This window comes from Podarcis filfolensis (assembly GCF_964270895.1).
Source record: "Podarcis filfolensis genome assembly, chromosome: 3".
NCBI lineage: Eukaryota > Metazoa > Chordata > Lepidosauria > Squamata > Lacertidae > Podarcis > Podarcis filfolensis.
Window position 1 is genome coordinate 50,336,384 of NC_139606.1, and position 17,028 is coordinate 50,353,411.

At 39.5% G+C, this 17,028-nt stretch overlaps 1 protein-coding gene across 3 annotated transcripts in view; it reads left to right on the forward strand.

Moving 5' to 3' along the window:
• The window catches only part of PRDM1 (PR/SET domain 1), an 87,113-nt gene that overhangs the window by 39,450 nt on the left and 30,635 nt on the right, over positions 1-17,028 (forward strand). The window contains exon 1 of one of the 3 annotated variants that reach the window (XM_083608345.1): positions 15,035-15,534. The exons of the other annotated variants lie outside the window; for them this stretch is intronic. The gene's annotated coding sequence lies outside the window, so the exon portion shown is untranslated. Of the gene's footprint in view, positions 1-15,034; positions 15,535-17,028 lie in introns of those variants that run through there. 3 annotated transcript variants of the gene reach the window in all.

Here is a 17,028-nt window from a genome sequence, read left to right on the forward strand (position 1 = left end):
TGTTAGCATGAGCCTCTCTGAAGCCATGTAATTTGAAAATGAAAGTAATAGAAGGAATAATAAAGATTTGCCCTTCTTTCTTTATCTTCTTTATTATTACAAAATATATAGCCCATTTTTTTACATATAGGTGTCCAAGGTCAGTATAGCTCTGTTACTGAACTGATCCCAGAGGCAGGATTTTCCATAACAGAATATACATGAGGCAGCCCACGTGAAAAACATTATGTCAGAATATAAAACACATGTGGCTTCTGCAGAAAAATGTTATATTGTTAGAAGGAACTTGTTATTCACATTTATTTTTAGTTAAAAGCTTTTTTCAGTTTCAAGTTTTGAGGAAACTAAGCGTGCTGGCCAATCAAGGACTAATTCTTAAGGGGCTGCTTTGTGTCTCCCAGAGACTGCCAATATCTGTTTGTTGAGTGATGCAATGGTTTGCTGATTAAACAGCTCACCATAGGGTTTGGGGCAAAAACTGTGGACATTTAACCAATTTGAACAATTTATTGCTGTAATTGAAGGGTTTAGTTGGTGTTTATTAACTAACCTTCCTGCTATGTTTACTAACTTATCATGAGAATAACCCTTGGCCCTGACTTTTATTTTTTAGATTTTCCGTAGGTAGTATGGATACTTAAGTTGTCAGTAGTCAAGGTCAGGATTTCATATAATCCTGTTTTTCAGATTCAGAAGAATTGCTGGCTTTCCCCCTCAGTGGGAAATATATAAATATTATAAGATATATGTTGCTGCAAAAAACTTTCCTTCTACTTTTAGAAAAGCTTGTCGTTTTTCTTTCTGTCTTTCTTAACATAGACGTGACATCTGAAGGGTAGTCTAAAACTCACACTGTGCCACTGTGTTTTCCCTTTATATAAGATTTGTAACCATTCCTGTCCTAATCATCGTTAAAATGGACTCGTAACTGGAAGAATGGCATTATTGCTGTGTTGTACAGCAGGAGCTCCAATGAAATGTCAGAGGCACAAGTCGCTTCTAGCACAGGTCTATTCAATATAACAATATGTGCTGGTGGCAATACCAGCCTACTTTCTCCCTCCCTTCTTCAAAAGCTGTTTAACTAGAACTAATTGACCATTCCTAAAGTGCAATTAGCAAGGATATTAATCTATTTTTGACAGGTGTGGAAATTGGTTTCTTCTTGCCTATTCAGTAGACACTGAATCTGAGTAACCATGCGAAAGTCTGAAATGTTTCGCCTTTTACATTCGCACTGGATATGTCAAAACTGAATACTGTAGACCATGTTTGTCTGGTCTGATCAGCCATAGAGAATCAGGCCAAGAAAATAAATACACTTGGAGTTATCATAACAGTTGAAATAAAATGTTTTCACTCATCATTTGGAAAGAGAATAAAAATATTAAGAGTTTGGGTTTTCTTCGTAAAAAAATTTCTAACATTTTCCAGTTTTTCCTTTTGGGCAGGGGGTGGGGGGAGAGAGAGACAGACGTTCCTCAGTTTCCCATGTGTTCTCTCACCCTGGTCCCACAAGCATCCATATCTCAAGAATTTATCCTTAGAACTAGACAAGGAAATTTGTATTTCCTCCTTTAATTACAAGGAACTTTCACAGTACATGAATGAAACACAAAGCCTACCCCAAAGACATACATCTGTTTTACATAAGAGGAATGCATTTAGGAGTGTGAGAAATTGCTTAAAGATTATCTTGATACTAAGAATATGCAGTTTATTTACTTTATAATTATGCAGGGTTTGCTTTTGAGAAGCCCTCTATAATTTTCACTACTTAGTCAAAGATGTATAATAAGACATCAATTGCTATAGGCACCCACCCCAGAAGGAAGACATGAGACAAGTTATGGACTGAGCTAGGCCAAAACATAATTAAACATCTGCAACAGTGGTATTAACAAAGGCCCCCTAAATATCCTGACTTCCTATGCAGGCCAATCTGTTGTTGATCCTCAGAGAAGGAGGAAAACCATGGAGTCCTCCCACTCGTATTGTGAGTTCGTCTACCTGGCTCAGAAAATGAAACAGAGCTAACATCCCCATTTAAATTTCCTTGAAGTGGTTACACCGCTGAACTGCTGTTGCTGAAAGACTTCATTATGTCCAGGGGTCCCCAAGTATTCCAGATCCAATGAGATTGCTTTTAGGATCTCTATTTCACACACACACAAAATTCAGGATACTCATCAATGACCCAACCTTCCCTAACTTTGCAGAGTCTCTGTGTATATGTGTGTGTATGCATATATGTGTATTTTAAACAATTTTTTAAAAGAGAACTCAGTGTTGTTATATGGTGTGCTCCAAATGTTATACATGGCTGATGTATACTTATTAATAATCTCACATACTATAAACCTGTTCACCTACACTTCACTGCTTTGACTTGCAAAAGCTACAATGTTGCATGATTATTTTGACAATTGAGCCCCTTCAGTAACTCCAGACCACTCCTGAGGAATCAAGGCCAGCTCCCAAATTTGTCCTCAGCACAATACAACCTAAGCCTGGCTGCCAACATTCACATTTCACTAGCATTGCAACGGCTACCTTCATGCACATCTAGTTTATTTTTAAAAATACAGATCCTGCTTGCTTTATGTGAACTTCGCTATACATTAATTACAATTGAACCTGCCTGACAATTGCTATTTGTGTTGGAAGTAGAATCACAGAATTGTAGAGCTGGAAGGGACCACAAGTGTTATCTAGTCCAACCCTCTGCAACGGTAGGAATCTTTTGTCCAACATGGGGCTTGAACCCACAACCCTGTAAATCACCCCATGGATGGACAGCTGTCTGTTGAGGATGATGTACCTATGAATTTCCTGCACTGAATAGGTGGTTGGACTAAATGACCTGTGAGACCTATTCCAGCCCCATGAATCTTCAAAACAGGGACACTGACAGAATAATAGAATACAGCAAAATGCACTCTGTGTACCACTGGGGGAAGTAGCTATTTGCTGTAAAAGTAAGAGGTAGAAGAAGAATCATAGATTCCTCTGTCTTTCATTTTGCAAGTCAAGAGGAAATGACAAAAAGTAAAAGCAAATGAAGATGGATGAAACGCCAAAAGGGTGAAGGGGATTCTCCTGTACAGGGATCAAGAATTGACTCCTGGGTCACTTCAGCTGTTCCTGCTCTTTGTGGTGTGTGTTTTTCAAAAGGCATTTCCAGAGGGCCACTTCCTGATGGTAGCTGAGGCAAAGACCTTTAAAACTTTGTCTATAGGTCATTCAGAGGTCATTGTAAATTGAACTCAATATCTTTGATAGGAGGGAAGCAGAAAGCTCTAGGGAACAAACCTATTTTACATATCATGTTATTTTTGTAAAATTAGTTGGGTTGGTTAAAGCCAAATTACCCTTATCAGGTAAAGGAGGACATGTCTTCAACTTCCAGGTGGGAGAGATAATTGGTACACTTTAGCAATGAAGGAAGCTCAGTTAATATCTAGTTTTCTGCAGGTTGTAATAGAATAAAATGGATAAAATTATTCTGTACATGGTTTACAAAAAAGGGAAAATGTCATCATTGGAGGAAAATAATTGTCTTTGAGAGAGAAAGAACAAATTGGTGTTTAATGAGCAAGCTCTGCCTCATATACCAAAAATTTCAAAACACAGAAACATATCTATATTTCACGCCAGCACTCTAAACATACTTGCTACAAAGTAGATCACATTTCCATAATATATACATCCATTCAGTTAATCTCAGATTGCATTAAAATACTAGCGTAGATATATGCAGAATACAAATGGTTTGAATCTGGACTGCTCTCTGCCCCAGCCTCTTCCTGCTTACTAAATCCTGTTGCCTCTTCAGCTTCTGACACCTCCTCCTCCCAGTCTGTCCCCTCTTCTCCCTCTGACCACTCATTATCACCTCAACACAAATCCCCTGGCTCTGAGACACCTCCACTTGGGGGTCCCCTTGGGGGTTGCTCAGCTGGCACCCCCCCTCCACATCCAGCCAATCCATGACAGCTACAAGAGAAAGGAGGGCATTTGCAAAAATTGCTTGCCCTCCCTCCTTTTGCTAGAAACAAATATAGAATTGTTCTTGCTAGAAAGAGATTATAAGCTATGATATCTTCTGCGTGGTCTGTGAAGTGGGTTTAAAAAAAAGTCCCTTAATTTTCCACAGTACCTTGAATTTAGGTACAATAACTTGATTTCAATGAATAGAGGTATGGCTTGGGTGCGGGGGCTACTGCGCTGCCAGCGTTGCTGCCACTGCTGATGCCAGGCGTCTAATGGGGCCACCTTGAGCAAGTCCGGTCAGGTGGGCGGGTGGGCGGGCAGAGGAGATGGGGGACGAGGGCAGTGGTGCCAGGGCCGGTTTCCAGATAGCCACGAGTCTGGCAGAGGTAAAGAGCTTGATGGGTACTTCAGAGCAGGCGCTGCGCCTCATCCTGTCCATTTTCATGGGATTTCAATTAATAACTATGAGGCCCATATTTCTAATATTGCATAATACCAATGACGGACTGGTTTGTGTTACTCAGGGCAGGGGTGGGGAGATGAAAGGCTAGAGATACTGTCCTGACTAAAAATAAGGGTTTCTTTAAAAAACCAAGAAACATTTGGCATCAACTGGAGGCTGGTTTAGGGGTTATTGTCCAGAAGGAGACAATACGTGTGATTGTTTTCTCTCCGGAAGCCATGCCCAGGTGGTGAAAGTTAAGTATTGTTGCTCAGATAAGGTCTGAAAGCAGTTTTCCTGGATGTCTTCCTTGCCCTTCTGTCAAATGGTCTCTATGAATGCAAAGCTGTGGACAGACATAGACCAGACCTATTGACAGCTTTTGGAGGTGGAGCAGCGAGGACTTTGAGCCTGCATTTTGGATACGACACTACTTCACATTTCTGACTAGAAATCTAAACTAGAGATGCAGAGATCACAAGAGACAAGTGGCTTGAATTAGGAAATTGCCTTTGCATCTGTAATACTGAGAGCATCCTAGCTGCAGTGCTTTTTTCTAAAAAAAACAAATGTTTAGGGGTACTCTCATTTTCCTACTCCTATTGAAATACTGCCCCTCAATGAGGCCAAACTTAGATTCACAAAATGTTTAGGGGTATGCGTACCCCTGCGTACCCCCAGAAAAAGCACTGCCTAGCTGTATGTGAAAGGGTATTATCCTAGAATGGTTTCTTTAAATGTTAACTTTTATGTTTGCTGCTGAAGCAACATGTATAGAGAAACAACTGCACACAGCAAGCCTCTTTAAAAGATAGGGGGGACCTTGTTTATATATCTTTGGCTTTCAGTATCAACGGCAATTTACATGTACTGCTCATAAGCTGTGAATAAATCTGCATTGAAAAATATTGTAGAACTTTGTAAAATCATGCCTTCTACCTTTCAGTCTACTAGCATTATATTATATCACATTACACATTTCAAATTGGAAATGCTTTAATCAGCCTTTATAACTGTCTTAATAGCATAATTGTTCCAATTTTATGAGAAGGAATTGTTACCTAAAAAGATAACTGCTGTGCTCAGATTTGCATTTCCTTGTCACCACTTTTTCTGAGTGAAAAAGTATTTTTTCTATCCACTCTTTTTTCTCGTAGTGAAAATGAAAAGTGTGTGGCTTTACCATAGCCAGGATTATATATAAGTAAATATAGATTATTATTATCACCATCATCATTTTATAGCTGAACCTAATGATGAACAGGTATTGTTCTTATCCTCATTTATAAACCTGAAATTAAAGATAAACTTTATATTTTCAACAGTGCCCACTTGAATATCTATTTTTTCTTCTCGCATTTGGCTTTATTGAAAATATAATTGTAGTATTTAACACTTCTGAAAAGAATTACAATTGAAAACTTCCTCCTATTAACAGACAAATACTATAAATGCAATACCAACAGAGGCTTCTTTCCCCATGTGCTCTAGGCCTTTTCAAATTTCTGTAGCGCATTTTCTGGTTTAATCCTTTTGGGGTATTGAATGTTCAGTTTATTTATGATGCTATATATCTCTGATACATATTCAATACTTAAAAGAGAGCAGTGAGATTTTTAAGATGATCCCAGAGTGATGAATAATACGCTCGTTTGCTAAATATTTGTGATCTGATTTTTATATTGAGTACTAATAGTTATTAAAATTGGTTCTTTAAAGAGCATGTGATTACAAACCTCAGGAAAACAAATATTTTTGTTGGGCCTCCTGCCCAATAATCTCTTCCAAATATTATTGCAAATGATTAGTGTGTGTGTGTGTGTGTGTGTGTGTGTGTGTGTGTGTGTACAAATGAAACAATAAGCCTTCAGAAAGAGGTTATAATAAAGAGAGATTGTAAGAGTTTATTATTTTTGTAGTTTTGAGACCATGACTTCCAAAATCAAAGGCCTGCCCCCCAATAATCCTAATGGATTGACTTCCAAAATTCCTTGGATTTGTAATGCTGGACTTGTTTCTCTCTGAGGCTTAGCTGGATTCCCTGCAGATAGATTTTCAGGTTTATAAACTGTAATACCACTTAGTCCAGCTGTAAATTTGTGGTGAATGACTTGATATAACATTATAGGAAGAGAGCAGTTTTACCTATAAAAGTCCAGTGTATCAAATACCAAGGGAGCAGGAACAGGGAACGGACTTTTCAATTAGTTGGCTGTGTGGCCTGATTGAACAACTGCCCTGTGGCTAACAAAGCTTTGTCTGTAGTATCGGCTTGCTCCTCGTCCAACAGGGCAAATAGAGTGATTCTGTGATTGGTCATTAATGGGCTAGTCATCGAGTGGAGGTTTTGTTCTTAAATGGGGGCTTTGTCTTATCCCTGCTGTTTAAGCCCCCTCCAAGCACTCCTCACCTGTCATATCTGTCATACATTTAATTCATCACGCTCTCTGGTCAAAAGCTACACTGATAGTATCAAAAGCAAAAGAGGGGGATTCTTATAACTTTAGCGATCAAAGGAGATTACCAGGCAAATAAGATTTTAATGAAGAAGGAAGGTTTGTGGAAGGACAATTTACTGCATTGTGATTCAACAACTTGCATGTTTTTTAAACTCGTATTATTAAAACTCACCTGCAATGGTTCAAACATCCAATCACTGATAAATCTGCTGCTTCAGAGAAAGACATGTTTGTGTTTTCATTTAGACTTGCAAATTTTGTTTGCTGCTAAAAGAAAGAAGTCTGTATACATATTTCAAACACTGTATTTAAATATAACAAATTTGGTAGAGTTTGCCTTACGCCACATATTTATCTCAACTCTAGATTAAATAAACCCTACTGGGGAATTATTTGAATGCCAGTACAACCCTAAACACTCTGATTTGTAATCATTTCAGATGCAAAACAGATGGAAATTTGCCAGTTAAAATCATTGATTGATTTGGGCACAAGGTTAGTATCAAGAACATAATACTATGGTGGGCAAAGGTCCACTATGCCGTATTTGTAAGGCTATATATCACATAAATATTTATTGGGTCAGGGCCTGGTTAAAGACTATTTTCTTATTTGTTTACAAGAGAACACATCCTCAGTGGTGGCGCCTTGTCTTAAAATTTAATGACCATTGCACTAATTCAGTTTTCCAACTGCATTTAAAAAGAAAAGAAAAACACCAGTCTGAATAGTAGAATGCTAACAGTTTGGGCTTTTTGCTTTTTCATTTGGCAATTTCAAAACCATTGATGGATTATCTGCAACAGATGCTGGCGCTGCAGAAGGTTGAGTGCAGCCCTGAATTTTCAGAGTCATTGGGGGGGTGGGGATCAATTAATTGCAAAGATATTAAACATAAAACACAATACAGAGATTCAGTAATTATTTAATCTCACTGAAGTATCATTCCAAATGTGTGTGTCGGCAGAATTGTATTTTATTTTTACCTTAAAGAACTGCCTTTGGGGTTGGAGAAAATTATCAGTTTTGTCTATCACACTGTAAATATAAGAATAATTATATCACCACAAATTTGATTGTATTGTGGCAAGTCACAAGTACAAGCCAAATCAACAATAAATGGGTGACAATCTTCAATCCTGTAGCTAGGTTTCACACATCCAATCATTGATGATTTCACCCCAACAGAAAGTCAGAATTGGACAGAAAATGGGTTCAGAGTAATTGTCTATACTAGCAGAACTGAAATATTCCATGTCTGAAATTAAAACCTGCAGGATTACTGTCCCTGCCTATAGTGCATAATGGCAGATAAGGCAACAGGTGACAAATGGTATGGTGTCTTGGATGTCTAGTATCGGCCATTAGCACAAGGACAGGGAACATACTGTAGTCTGAGGGCCACATTTCCTTCTTTTTTAAAAAAATATATATTTTATTAAGGGTTTTCTTGTTTTACAGTGTAAGTGTAATGCCTCGTATTTTTTTTTTCTTCTTCCATGTAACATTTTTACAAATCTGTTTCATTTGATGAGGCATTAGGGAGAGAAGAGAAAAAAAAGGAAAAAAAAGAAAGGGGGTGGAGGGAGGGGAGATGGATGGGGGTGGGGTCGGGTAGCGGTGTTTCTGTTATGCTTAATGTATGTAGAGTTTGGTGTCAGCGTGCTTGTGTTGTTCACTTGTGTTCCTTTGGTGGCCACATTTCCTTCTAGCCAACCTTCCAGGAGCCTCATGTTAGTGGTGTGTAGGGCCATGAATGTTAATTCTACATTTGCACAGTAGGATTGTTTCTACACACACTCACATGTCCAAATAGGCAACGAAGAAACAGTATCAGAGTTCAAGGACACATTTGAGTTAAGCATAAATTCCCAATACAGAAGAAAAGCAGGACTAACGGGGAGAAGCAACAGATGGGGGGGCGGGTGTGGCCTGACAGAGAGGCCTGAATGCTGCATTTTGCCCTCGGAACTGGGGTTCCCCATCCCTCCATTAGTATTTTTGTGCGCACAGAATATAAGCAAGTTTTATTGGAAATATTAAGTGCAGTTTTAATCAATCCAAAGCAAATTTTATTTTAGCATAATCTGAATAGTGTGAGAAATGCAACAGTTTGTGACCCTCCTGTGACATTCGGTTAACACTGGAAGGTCCAGGCTAGCCTTCCCCAACTTGGTGCCTTCCTAGATCCTTTAAATGACAATTTCCATCAGCCTAGCCATCAAATCCCTACTTGCTGGAGTTCATTGGAGTTGTAGTCCAAAGCATCTGGCTGGGGAAGGCTGACCTAGGTTATATGAGAAACACCCACGATATGGCTCCTTTGTGCACCAGAATTGCAGTATTTCCTAGGAAATGGTAATTATTGAGAAAACGTGTTTAGCTTTTTTGATTTGACCTATTGCATAGTTGAGTAAGATGACAGATAATGCTGGTCCTGATACAGAGATGCAATCAGAAGACAGCGAAACCGCCGACATTTTCAAGAATTTCCTCTCCCCACCATTCACTGCTGATCAAAAGGATAGTATTTTGAGAAGGAAGGGGAGAACAGTGAATCATGCATGCCTACCTGAGTCCTGCATTTTGCCATCCTTCCTCATTTACCCCCAGCCCTTTAATGACTGCAGTGCAGATGAGCTTAACGTGCTGAGTGGTATCTTGAAATTATATATATATTATTACAGAATGCCACCAATTCCACTAAAATAGCTTGCTCATTGACTGTGCTATGTACACTTCATTCAGTTAACTGAAAGAAGCATACCTCTTCATTTAACTTAAAAAGCATCCTGGAGGTATAAAGTATAAACTCAGGAAAGACATGCATGCATGCACAGTATTGAATTGTAGCTGGTTAGAAGCTCTCCTGTTTAATGCTGGCGAAGCCTTCCTTTATCTCCATACAATATGTATAGTAGCACCATCTGTTGAACTATTAAAACATCATCCTAGCTTCTCACATTAAGAGCTCAGTCAGTGGCAATACAGGGTGCTTCCCGAACTGCCTTTTTAAAAAAAATATTAACTCTTTCCGTCTTACTTGCCAATACAAATAAAACCAGGCCAGTCAAGAAGCTAGGAAATGTCATAAGAAAAACAAAGGAAAGCCCATATAAACACACTGCAGTCACAGGACAGAACAATCCGCCTTGTTTATATCAACAAAGCTAAGTTTAGTATATTAATGTCTAGTGGGAATATGTTTTCAAATCACTAGCTCTTCTGTGAAAAGAATCTTTGCATAAAGTGAACGGTCCCTTGAAAAAGAAAAAGAAACCTCTCACATGAAGTAGTGTACAAGACAAGCTAAGCTTTTCTAGGTGCAAAAGTTTTATTTCAACAGTAAAGGGAAATGTCCACCTTGCACAGAATAGCGCCACTGTGACCAAACTTGGTAACGTGTCGGCTCCTATTTCAGGCTGTACTTTTTTAACTGTAGGAGATATTTGATAAAGGAAAGAGAGGGGCGGGGAGGGGAGGGGTGGGGGGGTGGAGAGAAAGAAAAGAAGCAAGCTCTTCAGTGACGCGTGCGGAGCACGTGGAAGGTAAATCCCCTAATTCATTCTATTCTTCCAGCATTCCTTGGCGGGTAGCCAAGCTAAATATTTCTGCTGGATAAAAATGTGCTGTTGTACGCAGCAGCCCTCTCTTAACTGGACAGCTAACTGTGGGAGAAGGGGGGCTTCTCCAAGCAGATGACGAGCCAACATGTGTGCCCCTTTATCTATTTATTTATTTATTTTATTAAAAGGCGAGCTTTATGGGCTGTGATTGGATTAACAGTGAACCCTGGAGAAAGAGGAAAAACAAATTGGGAAACGGGTTTAGCACCCCCACCTTTTTGTCATCTTCTTTCGGGATTTCCTGGCTGGCTGCCACCTTGAGTCTATTGAATGTTCTTTAGATAAATCAATTAAAAAGGCTTTAATATTTGGGTGATTGGAGCACAGCATATGGGCTGTGGTGCTGGTGTCATGCGGTGCTTGCCGTTAATTGAAATGATTAATAGAAGTGTTATTTTCCTTAAGACTAATTGACGAAAATAATGTAATTGAAAGCATGGTCGGCTTCTCCTAAATGCTGTCGAATCCTTCTGGATAACCCATGTCCATCAACCATTTCCTGAAACTAGCAAATAATAGAAGTTTTTTAAAAAAGATCACACAATAATTGTTGTTCTGTTTAACAATAAACCTAAAAGAGTGGGTTTTTTGTATTTCTGTTTCAATTAATAATTCCTTAATTGACTTGCATCATGCATTTAGTGACTTTTAATTAATGAAATTAATAAATCAAGTTATGTGGTTTGCTTGCATCGTGCCAACGAAGACTGAGTTTTCTGTGGCAAGCTAAGTCTTAACATTCCTGTTTCAGTAGTACAAGCCTTTGTGCTTATGAAGCCACTGCTGTTGTGTCATTTCCTAGCGCTGCATTTCAGAAACTGCCCCCAGACAACAATTCCGCCTTTGAAATCTCATGTCCTGGAAAATCCGGACGTATGGCAGCCCTACATTTCCTGGCAGCTTAACATGTAGGCCAGAGTATTTCAGCTGGCCCTTAACCTCTGTGTCATGCATTACATCAGCATGGTCAGTCCAGTCTTTTTGAACTTACTGCCAGCTCCACAGTGTGTGTCTTGCCTTGATTCAACATTCCATTGTTTGCAGTTTGAACACTTACATGCTTCGTTTACCCCTAGTGTAACAGCACAACATATCGGCCAAAATCTTCAAGCATTTCTGCATGGCTACTGCAGAGTTTTTAATTGCTCCTTCTCAGAAGCAGCTGCTTTTTCCACCCTCCCACAACTTTTGCTGCATAAGCAAATTTCAAAAACAGTTTTTGATTGGCGCATTCTGTTCCTGTTCTATGGTTTGTGTATGTAATATTCTACCACTGTTGAAAGTTTAGGAATGGGGTGCTAATGATTTTTTGTGCTGATAAATAATACTATTCAGCTTGTCATTTTTCCTGGTGGGGAGATCAAGGCAAGAGACAGAGTAGTGAGGCATCTTTCTCAGCTTATATACTAGTGGCCAGGCATTGCAACTTCTCCTTGAAATATCCTAACCCTTTTATAAGTGATGGTGTCCTTATATACCTATGTGCAGAGGAGAAGCAAACATGTGATGTATCTGCTTTCCTCCTCTGCCGTAATCTAGATCCATGTAGGAAAAATGTTGTGCATGATAGAGATCTCTGAGGAGCTGTCATCCAAAACACCTGGTGTGCGATTCTGTATGCTATGATGTAAGTGCAGAAGCCCAGAAACAATCCAGTGCATGGTTAATACAGCAAATAAAATATACTGTATGAGGAAAGAGTTTTCTTCCTCAAGGCTTTACCTTCAGAACTTGGGAAACTTTTGTAAGCTTGGCTCAGCTGAGGAGCAGGCATGCCCTTTCAGGCACCACAAAATCAGCCAATGTAATCCTTTGTTACGAAACCCAGGCAATTGTGTGGTTTACATGATAGTGTCGGTTTTAAAAACTTCCCACACATTTCCAGTCTTTTTTTAATTTTTGGTTTAAAGAAGCTTTTGTATCATCAAAGGCTATAACCCCATTGAACAATGTAGCCTACTTGAATGACTGAAGTGGACTGTGGAAGGAAGTCTTCAGGTTAGTGGTTGTTCTATGCAACTAATTCTAGCTCTAGACTTACTTGCTACCAATTGCCTGGCTTGTGGGAAGGTGCAAGTAAGAATATTATGGTGCACTGTACTTTTCATATAGGGAATTTTGAGGAAAAAAATGTATTCATAACAACATTATTTCAGAATATTCAGCATGCACTAATATACAACTGAACACTATAAAATGTTTGCCATAAAATTATTATTTTTAATAATTTATTTTATTTTAATTAGGTTTGAGGGTTGGAGGATATTGTGTCTGTGTGGTGTCCCTCAGACCTTGTGGGGGGCCGGACTATTTTTTTCGGGGGGGGGGAATGAACAAATTCCTATGCCCACAAATAACCCAGAGATGCATTTTAAATAAAAGGACACATTCTACTCATGTAAAAACAGGCTGATTCCCAGACCATCCACGGGCCAGATTTAGAAAGCTATTGGGCCGGCTCCGGCCCCCAGGCCTTAGTTTGCCTACCTATTGTATAGACGTGTTACTGAGGAACTGCTCTGAGTTAAGTTAGTCGGACTTACCCTACAGATTTTATTAATTTATTTTATTTCTGTATATAATCATTCTGTCTTATGAAGCAGTCAACAGTATAGATATAAGCAGCGGTGTAGCTAGCCATTCAGGCACCCAGGGTGGCTCGTTGGCATTGTGCTGGAGAGAGCCAAACATGGGGGCGAGGCAAGCTGCCCACTGGGCAGGGCGAGCCAGGGCAGGGCTTGCTGTGTGGAGCCTGTAGGGTGGCTGAAGGAGAGGTGGTGGGCAGAAGCAAGCCCCACACTGCCGTTTCGGGCAGTGCAGAGCCTTCAGGCACCCAAGCCACTGTGTCACTTCCAGGTGAGACGTGGCTCGGGTGTACTGCAGGCCCCGCAGTAAGTGCCACCCCCCATGGTGTGGCATCCAGTGCTCCCTGCCCCTCCTGCCCCCCTAGCTACGCCTCTGATATATGGACATATGTCAGCTCATTGTTTACTTTAAAGCCTTCGTGCTTCATGCTACTGGATGGAGAGGCAGGGTAGAAATAGAAAAATAACAGTTAAATTCTTTGGACATGACATGGCTTTGCCCTTCACATCTTATAGCAGCACTCCAGCTCTTCAGGGGAAAGTGCCTTACCTTCTTTGTCCTCACTCCAAAGTTGTTTGAGTAAAGCGGAAAGCTTCATGCTCATCCCTGCAATTCAAACACCTCACCTTACCTGAGATGGCCGGTCTGACGAGGCCAGTATCTTTTTAAAGCAGGATGGGGAACCTGTGGCCCTGCAGACACAGGTGCCAACTTAAATAAAATATTGGGGGGCCCAGGTAAGCCCTGCCCCACTCAATCATAAGATGCAGCACACACACACCATTTTATTGGCAATGCCCATCAAGTTTGGGGAGGAAGCTAAAATATTGTATTGGGGGGCAGGGTGAAGGGACCTCTGCCCCTCGGAGTTGGCTCCTATGCCTGCAGATGTTGCTAGACTACAACTCCCATCATCCCTGACCATTGGCCATGCTCACTGGGACTGACTGGAGTCCAGCAACATCTGGAGAGCCACATGTTCCCCACTGCTGTTTCCCACTTAAGGAAATTTAGTCTTCCTTGCATATTCCCCTTTTTCTACCAACAAGTGATCAGAAAACAGTGCATATGGTTTGTATATGAGCAACGTATTACTTATTTCTGCTAATATAAATATCACCAAACGACAAGAGGGAACTGTTGCAGATTGTAGATATACAACACCAGCACCTGTTAACACGAATCTCTGAACATTTTAGGAGAAATGGGGTTGCTGTGATCAGATGAATGTTATATATGTGCAAGTGTGGCAGTACACACACAACTTTCAGCTGTTGCAGTAGTCCTCTGGATTGGGGTCTTTACGTTTTAGGTGAACTGTATTGCAGAAACAGAAAGTTGCCACAAATAGCTGATAGTTTACTGACATTTCTATCAGTAAGCTAAATCCATTGATACTTGGTTTTTGGTTTTGAAACAATTCCTATTAGTCCTGAATCCAATCCAAAAGTCAGGGATGAAAGCAAAGCCCATATTTTATTCAATCAATGTACATCTCAGGTAACTTGAAAAATGTCTTTATTAGGTAGGAAAGGCATCGAGTCTGTGTAGGAACATAATATATTTATTAAGGACACTCTTTCATGATTTTTGTACTTGAGTGTCTTTTTACATTGATAAATAAATGAAAGATTTTAAAAAACTACTCAAGCCTGTGTTTTAATGTCATATTATTATATAATGGAAAATTAAATCAGACAAAGTTTGTGCTGGTACCTTCCTTAAGTTATTTGTAAAATGCATATTCTGCCTTTCAAAAATAAAACACTTCCTAAGGTGGTTTACAGGAGTATATCAAAACGCAAACAATAAAATGCAATAAATAAAATTTAAAACATTATGATCATCTCAACACATTATTTATTTTGCATTATTAAATTGTCTGATGTTATTAAACTATTGCAACTTTTCAGTAAAATTCAGTAAAATATAACATATTGAAGCCACCAGAATGAGATCATGCTATCCAATCTCCAACCAAACTGCAAATAATTGCAATAAGCTGTGGCAGAAAAGGTGGGTTTTTAAAGCCCCTGTGAAAGTATCTGTTTAAATATTTTTGATTATTTCCCAAAGGTCTTGGTAATCAGAATTATCAGACCACCAGCCTAAGCAGAGTTTATTTTGTTAATTGCTCTTGTTAAGCCTAATTACTGAATGGGGTGGAGTAGAAGGAAAGGGGTGGGGGGAAATCTTCTCACAGGAGGAAATTCTAAAATCCAAGGCTCAGCTCCAGACAGGGTTAGAGGAGTGTCTCAGTGTGAGAGGTAGAGAGCATGTGTCCTGCGTGTTAATGTGTGCATGCGTGTGCGTGGTGTGTGAATGAGTGAGTGAATGAGTGAGTGAGTGACAGAAGACAAATATACGGACTAAAACCCTGGGATGCATGAACGAAGATTGGAAACCTGTCCTACATGGCTGTTCAAAGGTACTGCTAAAGAATATACTGCATTAGATTAATATTTATGTATTAACAGACTGTGGTTTTAATTGTCTTACAGTATACCTTTTGCTATGTTGTTGTTTTTTTTACTTTAGATTTAAAGAAAACCTCTTGTGTATGCACTCCAGTTAGCTTTGGCAACCTGCATTTGTCTGTTTTCATAACACTATTTCATAACGGAAATTATATGCAACTGTTCAAAACGAATGTCTTTGCAAAGAAAAGGGCTAGCATTTTTTAAAAAAGTTTTCTGTTTTGTTTGGGTACAGTCCCAGTTCATAGCATTTATAGCACTGCATTGCATTCCTCTTTTTTGGTATCCCTCCTATAACATCAGTTTACTTCAGTAAACAGAAGTGCAAAACATAGATGGAAGTTTTAGTAGGTGTTACCTCATGTGTTTATGACCTGAAGTTTTATTGCTTTGCGATTAAAATGGTAGGAATTTGCATCTTGCCTTGTTTAACCACACTTTTTGTGTGTGTCTGCTACAAAAACCTTTCAGTGCTATGCATTAAACAACACTCCCGTTGTACACAAAAGAAAAATGCTACTGTTCTGTGACAAATGAGTGTTTGGGTGGCACGGGCAGTGAGTTACGTGAGTGATTCGTCTTCTGGCTAGCTGGAGATACTGAATAAATGTGTTTACTTTCTCCCTCCTCCCATGGTATTTATACTAGTTAATGTGTTGCGCCAGATAAATCTGTTTCCTGAGTCCATCTTTCAGCTCTGTTCTTTTCCTTCCCGGTTGACAAATGGTTTGAGTTTGACACAGTTTTATCAGCTGGGCCCCTGCTGGGTGCTGCTTGCTTTTGCTTTTATCATGGAAAGTAAATTATTTGCAATATTCTAACTAGCAGTTGGCAGGTCTAATTTCGTATGAACTGCCTGTTGTCTTTTCTTTGCAAAGCCCAGTTGTTATCCTAAATGGAAACAAAAGATCCAGGACATTCTCTATTACAAGCTGTTCCTCCCCCCTCCCCCTTTTTTATTATTATTCGAAAGCACTTCTTCATTTGTTTAGTTAGCTAAAGCTTCATATGTTGAAATATAGGCTGGGCTGTCATTTCTAGTAACCTTATCTATAGTCTCCATAATTTCTTTGTTTAAAAGTATTGTTGTTTCTAGTACAGAAGTGTGGTGGGGAGCCAGAGTAGGATGCAAGTGAAATGGTAAACATAAGTAGGTTTCTTACTTTTTTTTTATTAGTAAGCTTCTATTAAAATAGAGAGATGTGGCTTATTTTTAAAACATTATTTAAAACAAATGGAGATTAGGACTGTAAAAGCATAAGCAGAGGAGTGATGCTTTCCTGCCCGTCTGACTTGGACAACTGAAAGAAGCCAGCGAACGGCATTACTGACAGCTTGACTGGGGGCAGCACAGTGGAACTCTCCACTCTCTGCACATGAAAGTATTCCTGGTAAAACTGTAAATGAAATGTTTTGAGAAGCCTGTGACAACTAGGACTCCAGTC